Here is a 10149-nt window from a genome sequence, read left to right as displayed (position 1 = left end):
GATCGGACAGGTTAATTGTCTGCTGCTGATAATCTCTACATGTATTGTAAGATTTTTAGTGGCAGACTGTCACTAGCTTTTGTCGGACATGGCTTTTGTCCGTTTGCTGTCAGGGGCAGAGCATCGGCTGATCTGTTATTTTCTACTTTATTTGATCTGAATGGTTAGTGGCAGGTTAATGAGATGGGGAAGTCTGATCATTCAAATATGGCCAGCTTTAGACAGTACCTGATTTATTGACCCTGGGACAGTCAAAGCCTATATAGGGTGAGGGTATACGCCACTTGTGCCTTTGATCTCTTAGAATCTCTTTACTGTATGTCTGCTTGTTGAGCAGGTGTAGTACATGGTTTCTCTTTGGCATCACATGCACTTCTAATACTGCATTTTTACAGTGCAAATAACTATAAAATTGTAGTTGTAATATTATGTAGGCAGCCATCTCAAGTCATTTTAACTGGTCATGCTTTCAGAAAGAGCCAGCACGTCATGTTGGAACTGCTTTCAGATAAGATTTATTCTCCTACTCAGTGTAAATAAAGGAGTTGCAGTGGCATTTTGTATTTTTTTTTCTATTGAGTGCTATTGTTACATTTCTGTTCTATTGACAGGCTGGTGTATATTTCTCCAAATAGAAGAGCAGCAGTAGAGTGACTGAAGTTTATCTGAGTGCAAGTTGCATGACTAAGAGCACCTATGAAACTTTAACATGTCTAACCCCATGTTGGATTTCAAAATTTCTGCTATTTTGGGGAAACTGATCAGTGTGGAAGTCTTGTAGAGCAGCAGCAGCACTATTAGATGATGTGCTTTGAAAAAAAAAAAAAATCCTGCGACGGTCCCTTTACACTTTCGGACATTAAAGGCATCCAATGACATTATTTTGCCACCAATATAGATTGATGCAGCTTAGTTACCATGAAGTATAAGGTAATGGTTTTCTTTTTTAAAGGGAAACTTTTATTTTCTCCTCAAATGCTAGCTTAAGAAAAAAAGGCAGAAAAACATTTGCAGCATGCACTTTTCATGGAAAAATTGGGTGCCATTAAGAATTGATTTCTTCTATTTATTATGAAGTTCAAAATCTGAAATTTAAAAATCAACTTGGAAAATAAAGAGAATCTTCCTATAGACTTCTATATACAACTCAAAGCTTTTATTTGGCTAGGTTTTTTTGATGCCTTTTTGTATTTTTGTTTATAAATTCCAGCTACTCGGACTTTCAGAAAATACATTTTTTTTTTTTTTTTATTAATTGAAGAAAGAATGCCAACTTGATTTTTGCAAATTCTGTAGAGGTTGTGGATAAAACAATCTCAAAACTGCAGATACTTTGCTGCAAGGTGTATTCAACACAGCATGTTTTGAGCATTGTGGCTCTTTATCAAGTGTTCAAAGGTGCACATCATAAAAACGACTTTAAATACATTTGACTCCTCCCCTCCACCGTGATAAGCAAATAAGTTAATTTAAAAACTAAGGTTATCAAAGGTTACTGTAATGGGGATTTGTTCGCCTAAACTCCATTTTGATCCAATCTTATATGCATCAATCAGTACTCCATCCATTAGTACAAAGTGTCCCTTGTGATGAGTCCATACAGAGTGTCCAATAAAATTCATTTGTTACACTTAACTAACCTTGTACTGCAATCAAGCCTACAAGAACTGATTTTTGATCAGTCCCTTGGAATAGGTTGGCAAAATAAATTATAGTAAAATAACAAAACAGCAGCATCTTTGACATTTGCCACACAATAAGAAATGTTATTTGATTGCTTTTTGCATTCCTCCAATGGTGTTCCATAGAAATACAGAAATAATGTCTATGCACTTCCTGTTGCTAACTCACAGTTGAGCAAATTAGTCTAAAGGTGGAAATTTTCAAATATCTCAGAAAATAGATGTGACTTGAAAAATGCTCATAAGCAACCTGTGTACTTTACATCCATTATGAATCCATTATTTTTTTGGTTTAGATCCCACTTTATTATATTTGCCGCTATTGCTGACAACAATATGGAGCCCTGCCCTGCATAGACTATTGTGTTTCTAGAAGTGTATGAGTCTATGCCTGACTGTTCCTCCTCCTCACACTACCTGGCTGGCCACATGCAGAGTCCCTGTGCTTATATCATTGTAGTTGTGACGTCACCATCTCTCAAGATGATTTCATGTATTTTATTCTTTACCTTTTTATCAAAATGAAAGTTTAATGTTCCTGTCTCATTTTTCAGTCTGCAGCTATACAGGTGCAGAATCTGAAGTGTTACATTTAGCTACATTAGTTGATACATTTCTCAGCAGCATTTGTGGGATATTATCAACTATTGTATCAATTATAACAGCTGCCTTTAATGAAACTCTGGGATTCTACTCAGCAGGACCAAAGAAAAAAAAATATATCAACTCATATATAAGTTTATTCTAATGAAGTATTTGAAAAAATGTAAGTGAAAATAGTGTTGGGAGGTGAACAACCCCTTTAAACAGTGATCAAATTAGAGGTATTGGGGTTGCAATCCGCAATCAGGGGGGCCTCATTACAGTATGAATAATTGCATAAATAAAATATCATATAGCTAGATATTACTGAATGTATTGTTATTTGTACACTATAGAAAAAAATGTCAATCTCACCAGCATGTCAGCTGGACAGAAAACTAAATTAGATTGCAAGGTTAAGACCATGGATCATAAACACATATCCTGTAGTAGACACATGTGAAACTGCGCTTTTCTAAAGAGATATACTCAATTTCTTTAATGTAGCTTGTTATCTTTTGTCTGATATAACAGTATCAAAAGTACTAACTACATTAATTTACAAATGGTTTGGTAATATTTGAAGAAGATTTGAACGTGACAACGAGAGGCCTATTTATCAAAGGTCAGATTTTAGTGGTTTTAAAAACCATGACTAAACTCACTTCCTTTAAACCGCCCGTCATTTATTTAAAGATCTGAATATAAAAATTACGAATGGAAAATAACACTGAACGTTCCAAGAAATTTTTTTTTGAAAACCTCTAAAACTTCTATTTTTGGACAAAAAATCCAAAAACCTCTGTAAGCCTGAATTGATTTAAAAGAGTCCAACAGGATCAGTGCAGCTCTGAAGTTTTCCATAAGAGGTTTTCATGATTTTTACAGTTAGAGGCCCATTTATCAAATGTCGAATTTTAAATTCATGTGAATTTTCTTTAAATTTGAATATACTCACATTTCGAATGGGAGGTTATTTAACCAAAAATTTGAATGTCTATTATTCGATCGAATGGTTCCGACCCGAAAATTTGAATCGTATTCCATTCGTATTCGATTATGTACAAATCGAGTTTTTCTCTTGAAAAAAAGACTTGAACGTCAGAAAGGCTATTAACATCTCCAAATGGCTCAACAGACCAATGCCATTGTTTTGTACATGAACTTGCCATGTTTTAGGCTGCAACTACACAATGCGTTTTATCTTGAGATCCGACGTGCTGAGAGGAATTGAATATAAGGTAAGCAATAGAAATGGCGGACCGTGACGCTGTGTGCATCCGACACAACTGTCTGATGAGGATGCAAGTGCAGGGTTCGCATCCGACAGTCGTATGCATGCAGCGACAAGGTCCGACATTTCTGTTATTTGCCTTATATTCGCTGCATCTGTCTCATGTGCTACATCTCAGCGTCCTTCCAGGAAGGACTCGTGCTACATCTCAGCGTGTCAGATCTAAAGAAGTGTAGTTCCAGCCTTAGATGGCGAATATTCGAATTAGGACTGTTTCTGTGGTTGAGGGGTAATAAATCTCACATTCAAATGGGGGATTAAAATTACTTTTGACACTCCAGAATTTGAATTTACCATTTGACCCTTGATAAATCTGCCCCTTAATAAAGTTCGAATTTTAAGATCTTTAGCTAAATTGAATTGAGCACGTCGAATCTCAAGAAGTGTAGTACCGGCCTTAGATGGCGAATATTCGAATTAGGTTTCTATGGTTGAGGTGTGATAAATCTCACATTCAAATTTGGGGGATTTTGTAAATTTGAATTTACCATTTGACCCTTGAAAATCTGCCCCTTAATAAACTCGAATGTTAAGCTCATTTTCTAACTAAATTCAATTGTTAGCAAATGGGCCGCCCCCTGAATCCACTGTTAGATTCTTCTAAAGGTATCTCTCCTTTTCTTCAGGTCCCCAGGCAGCACACAAAAGAGAGATAGGTCCTCCTACTAGGGACAGGAAACAACATAAAAACACCTCCCCCCCAACATTCCCCTGTGTTTTTGTTTCCTGTCTCTAGGGATCAGGTGAGTAGTATGGCGTCCAGCAGGATTCCTTTTTTTCTCTTTTAGGGCTACCGTTCACCCGTAGCTGCGGGTCCGCGGTTTTTAGTTCCCCTGGAGGGGGTTAATTTTAGAGGCTCCAGCCGGGGCTGTAATTTGCGTTCCGCCTGAAGTAAAATCACTAGAGGAGTTACCTGCATTTCCGGAGCGCTCCCTGGTAGTTGGGAGTTCTTGGTTAAGGCGCCAGCTGGTGCTGTATCCATACGGCTGTTATAGTGGTTAGCCGCTTCTCTTTTTGCGCTGTTAGCTCCTTCTGCCTTGCGCTATTAAAAATCCTTCGCTTCCTGTAAGCCGGCATATCACGTGACGTTCCGGCGGCGCTCTCTTCGTGCGGCTGAGAGAATAGCCGTCTCTTCATCCACTGCGCTGTTAGGGTTACTTCCGGGTAGCGGGTCACGTGTTGACCCGGCGGTAATTTTAAAAAGCCGGTTTTCTTTTTGTTTCTTGTGGCCTCCCTACACTGCGGCTGCTGTGCGGTGTGTTTACTGCTCTGGTAGGTTTTTCCCCTTTCTGTTTAGTGTTTATTTGACAATGTATAATACGATTGTATGCAATTTTTTTTTGTTTGTTTTCTCTTCCCTTTCTTTCAGCCATGTCTTCCCGCTCTGAAACTAGAGACCAGGAAGGAGAAAGGTCTAGAAGATGTGCATTATGCAAGGCTAGGCTTCCTCCGGATTTTCCGAAGAGAATTTGTCCGGATTGTTTTAAAGAAAATTTTCATCAGGAAGTGCCTGATTCTATGTCACAATTCATGAATTGGTTTAAATCTAATATGCAGCAGACCTTTGATATGTTTAAAACTGCTGCGCAGCCTCAACCTCAGGCAAGTACTTCTGATGCCCCCCAGTTGGAGGCGCCCGACATGCATGAAGTCTTGATGGATTCATCTGATGAGGAGGAGATTAAAGAAGATGCTTATGTATTTTCAGTAGAAAATATTGATCATTTGGTTAAGGCTGTCAGATCTTCTATGGATCTTAAAGATGAGGATAAGCCTCGCTCGAAACAAGATTTGATGTTTTTGGGTCACAGAAAATCACCTAGAGTTTTTCCAGTGCATGAAGTTATTTCCAGCATCATTTCCAAGGAATGGTTGAGACCTGAAAAGAAATTATCACTGCCTAAGAAATTAAAGGCGTTGTTTCCCTTTGATGATAAAGTGTCGGCCGCTTGGGATGTTTCACCAAAGGTCGATGTAGAAGTAGCCAGACTGGCAAAGAAGACGACTATTCCTGTTGAGGATGGAGCTAGCTTCAGAGATCCGATGGATCGTAAAGTGGATGCTGCTTTCAAAAAGCTTTTTGAATCTTCTGCAGCAGGATTTAGACCAGGTGTTGCTACAGCTTGTGTTATTCGCTCTATTAGGCTTTGGCTTACTCAGCTGGATCAAGACATAGAAGATGGAGTCTCCCGTGAAGATTTAAGGTCTTCGATGGAAATTATTAAGCTGGCGGCTGATTATTTGTGCGATGCTTCAGTGGAAAGCATTAGGATGGCAGCTAGGTCTTCGGCGTTGGCAGTAGCTGGTAGACGTGCGGTGTGGCTTAAGCATTCGGGGCAGATCTGGCATCGAAGAATAGGCTGTGTGCCATGCCGTTTGAAGGCCCCTTTTTGTTCGGTAAAGAGTTAGAAGTTCTAGTTTCCAAGTTGGGTGAAACAAAAAAGTTTTTGCCTCAGGACAGACGATTTTTTCCTCAGAAGAATTTTTTTCGGCCATCAAGTCAGTATAAAGGTTCGAGAGAAAGGAAGAAGACTTTTTTCCGTTCCGTACGTGGCAGGCCGGGTAAGCCTCAGAAAGGAGGAGTTAAGTCTGAGGGATCCCGCAAGACGGATCAGTTTTGACGCCAGATTATTCAGACCGGTTGGGGGAAGACTGCGTTATTTTTTTCACGAATGGACAAGGATCACCAGCGATCCTTGGGTCCTAAGTATCATCAAGGAAGGGTACAGGCTCGAGTTGGCCTCTTACCCAAAACCTCGTTTTCTTTGCACAAAAGTTCCCAGGGAGTTTGTGAAGAGAACATTTCTTCTCAGGGGAATTCAAGAATTTGTGCAGTCCCGTGTTTTGGTTCCTGTTCCACGAGGCGAGGAAGGAAGAGGGATCTATTCCTCAGTTTTTTTGGTCCCCAAACGGTCAGGCAAATTCCGGATGATCATCAATTTAGTTTATCTCAATACCTTCATGAAAAAGATTCATTTCAGGATGGAAGGCGTCAGATCAGCAGTCTCAATTTTGCAAGAAGGAGATTTTATGGCAACAATCGATCTGCAGGACGCCTACCTCCATATTCCGATTTGGGAGGAACATCAGCAATTTCTGAGGATTGCCATCAGAGATCAGCACAAGACAAGTCATTATCAGTTTGCGGCCCTACCATTCGGTCTGTCCTCATCTCCTCGAATCTTCACCAAGGTCTTGGTGGTGGTGGTGGCTTTTCTAAGAACCCAAGGGATTCCAATCGTTCCTTATTTAGACGACTGGCTAGTAAAAGCGTCTTCCAGCAGTCTTCTTCTCAGTCATCTCCAGAAGACGATTTCCTGTCTAGAGACTTTAGGTTGGAAGATCAATTATCAGAAATCCAGTCTCAAGCCGTCTCGGAGGAAACAGTTTTTAGGGGTCCTGCTGGACTCAGATCAGAGCCGTACCTTCCTTCCTCAGCTGAGGAAGATCAGCCTGTGCAGGTCCCTGTTAGGTCTCTCTCAGCAGAGAGAAGTCCCGGTCAGGCAGGCCATGTCAGCTCTAGGAACGATGACTGCGACTATAGAGGCGGTGCCTTGGGCCAGACTGCACATGAGGCTTCTTCAGAGAGCAATATTGAGAGTTTGGGATGGCACAGAGGGTTCTCTGGACAATCTCATGATGTTACCCCCCTCATGTGAGGCACTCGCTCAGCTGGTGGAAGGACCCGAACTTGTCCAAAGGTGTACCATGGGTCATAAAGGAATGGCTTATTCTCACCACCGATGCCAGCAGGCAAGGGTGGGGAGCAACTCTGGAGCAGAATGTCTGGCAAGGCATGTGGTCTCCCCAGGAAGCATCTCTCTCTTCCAACCACCGGGAGCTCCTGGCTGTTTGGAGAGCTCTCAAAGTAACGGCACACTTAACCAGAGGTCGGTCAGTAAAGATCAGAACAGACAACACTACTGTAATGTCTCATCTGAACAGACAAGGAGGGACTCACAGTCAGAGCTTGCTAGAATTGACCCTCAAGATTCTCTTTTGGGCAGAGACACATCTCCAGACGCTACAAGCGGTGTACATAAAAGGTTCAGACAACATCAGAGCAGATTTTCTGAGCCGCAGGTTGGTGTTGCCAGGAGAATGGTCTCTAAATCCATCAATCTTTCAAATGTTGAGTCAGCGGTGGGGCCGTCCGACCACAGATCTTATGGCTACAAGACAAAATGCCAAGTTGGAAAGGTTTTATTCCCAGTTTCCACAGGACAGACCAGTAGCAGTGGATGCCATGCTTCAATGTTGGAGAGGCAGTCTGGGATACATATTTCCTCCACTTCCGATGATTACCAGAGTTCTGAAGAAGATCAAGCTGGACAAAGCCAGAGTCATTCTGGTAGTTCCATACTGGCCCAGGAGGGCTTGGTTTTCTCTTCTGCTGGAGTTGGCGGAGGAAGATCCTGTTTTGTTGGGCTCCAGCAGAACTCTGCTTCACCAGGGACCAGTGAACCATCCGGATCCCAGCAGACTAGCTCTGTCAGCGTGGATCCTGAATGGCAATCGTTAACACAGCAAGGGCTATCGTCCGAAGTTATTGCTGTCATGGTTCACAGTCGAAAAACAGGAACTAATAAGATTTATTCTAGAATTTGGAAAAGATTTTCTTTCTGGTGTGGAGACCGTTCTATTGATCCTTACAAAGCTTCTGTTCCTCAGATACTTCAGTTTCTGCTAGAGGGGTTTCATATGGGATTGAAACCGGCTACCCTTAGGGTTCAAGTGTCGGCTTTGGGTGCAATGAAAAGCATTCCGCTAGGTGAGAATCTCCTTATCAAGCAGTTCATCAAAGCAACAAGTAGGTTAAAACCTACTATTAGGGATGTTTGTCCACCATGGGATCTCAATCTTCTCCTGTCGGTGTTATCTGAAGACCCGTTTGAGCCTATCTCCTCGATTCATATTAAGCTTTTGACGCTGAAGACTATAATATTGGTCGCTCTCACTTCAGCTAGGAGAGTGGGGAACTGCAAAGTCTTTCTATAGAAGATCCTTATCTTCAAATATTTCCTGACAAGGTGGTGATGAGACTTCCTCCTTCCTTTGTTCCTAAGGTGGTTTCGGTTTTTCATTCTTCTCAGGAGATTGTTTTACCATCCTTTTACCCACATCCAGTGGGGGATAAAGAGTGCAAGCTTCATAAGTTGGATGTCAGACGTTGCCTGATTTATTACCTATCTAGATCGGCGCAGTTCAGGAAATCGAATAATCTTTTCCTCAATTTCTCAGGCCCGTCTCGGGGGTTAGCTGCTTCAAAGCCTACGATATCAAGGTGGTTAAAGCAGGTTATTGTTTTGGCGTATGAGTCCAGAAACTTGTCTCCGCCAGCGAGAATCAAACCCCATTCGACTAGAGCAGTGGCCACGACTTGGGCACAGAGAGCGGAAGCATCGGCAGAGCAGATTTGTAAAGCTGCAACATGGACTTCGATGCATACGTTTTCCAAGCACTACAAGCTGGACGTATTTTCTTCAAGGGAGGCTGCTTTTGGCCAGAAAGTGTTACAGGCAGTTTTCGTTCCCTCCCATTGATCTTTTCAAAATCTCTTTTGTGTGCTGCCTGGGGACCTGAAGAAAGATAAGAATTTCTTACCTGTAAATTGTCTTTTCTTCAGGTCCCCTCAGGCAGCACCATTTATCCCTCCCCCTGATTAAAATTCTGTCAAAGCAACCTCTGTGTGTGTGGATCTTGTTAACTAACACAGGGGAATGTTGGGGGGGAGGTGTTTTTATGTTGTTTCCTGTCCCTAGTAGGAGGACCTATCTCTCTTTTGTGTGCTGCCTGAGGGGACCTGAAGAAAAGACAATTTACAGGTAAGAAATTCTTATCTTACCTATCTCAGGCTCAGCACCCAAAAAAGAACTGAGTAACAATTATTTGATTGATACATTGGATCCATATGAACATACCTCCCGACTGTCCCTTTTTCGGAGGGACAGTCCCTCTTTTGACAGCTCAACCCGCAGTCCCTCATTTGTACTGGAAAGTCCCTCTTTTCTCTGCACTGAACAGCCAGAAAAAGAAACAAAGTTTCTCACTTAATTGGCTTTTAGCAGAGAGCCCAGAACAGCTAACAGGTGCAAATAAGATACTTTGTAACAATTTTGAGGCACAAAAACACAGTTTAGATAAGGAGAAATATTTTCAAACTTTCATAACCTGCCAAATTTTGTAAACCGAACATGGTAATTAGGGGGTGTGGCCACATAAAGGGGTGTGGCCAAAAAAATTGCTGCGCTACGTGCGGAAAAAAATTTTTTGTCCCTCTTTACTTCCAAAATGTTGGGAGGTATGAATTATGAATAATAAGGTCGAGTTTTACAATGTTGTGTCTTCATAATGCATAACTGTGTGTGAGATGAGAATGTTACTGTAACTGACATCATGTTCATTAAACGTGGCACAACAAAACAACTAAAATGATGAATTTCACTTGGCCCGAGTTTGCACACAACCTCTGTCATTTTTGGTCAAATTGGGATATGACTGTAGTAGTGGGCTATATAGTGCTGTAGTAGGCAACCAGAAAATGCATGTTTATAGTTCTCTGTCTAGCACAAGCCAGAGCTTTGAGCTATT

This window comes from Xenopus laevis, chromosome 8L (genome assembly GCF_017654675.1).
Source record: "Xenopus laevis strain J_2021 chromosome 8L, Xenopus_laevis_v10.1, whole genome shotgun sequence".
NCBI classification, from domain to species: domain Eukaryota; kingdom Metazoa; phylum Chordata; class Amphibia; order Anura; family Pipidae; genus Xenopus; species Xenopus laevis.
Note: the sequence above shows the minus strand (reverse complement) of the source record.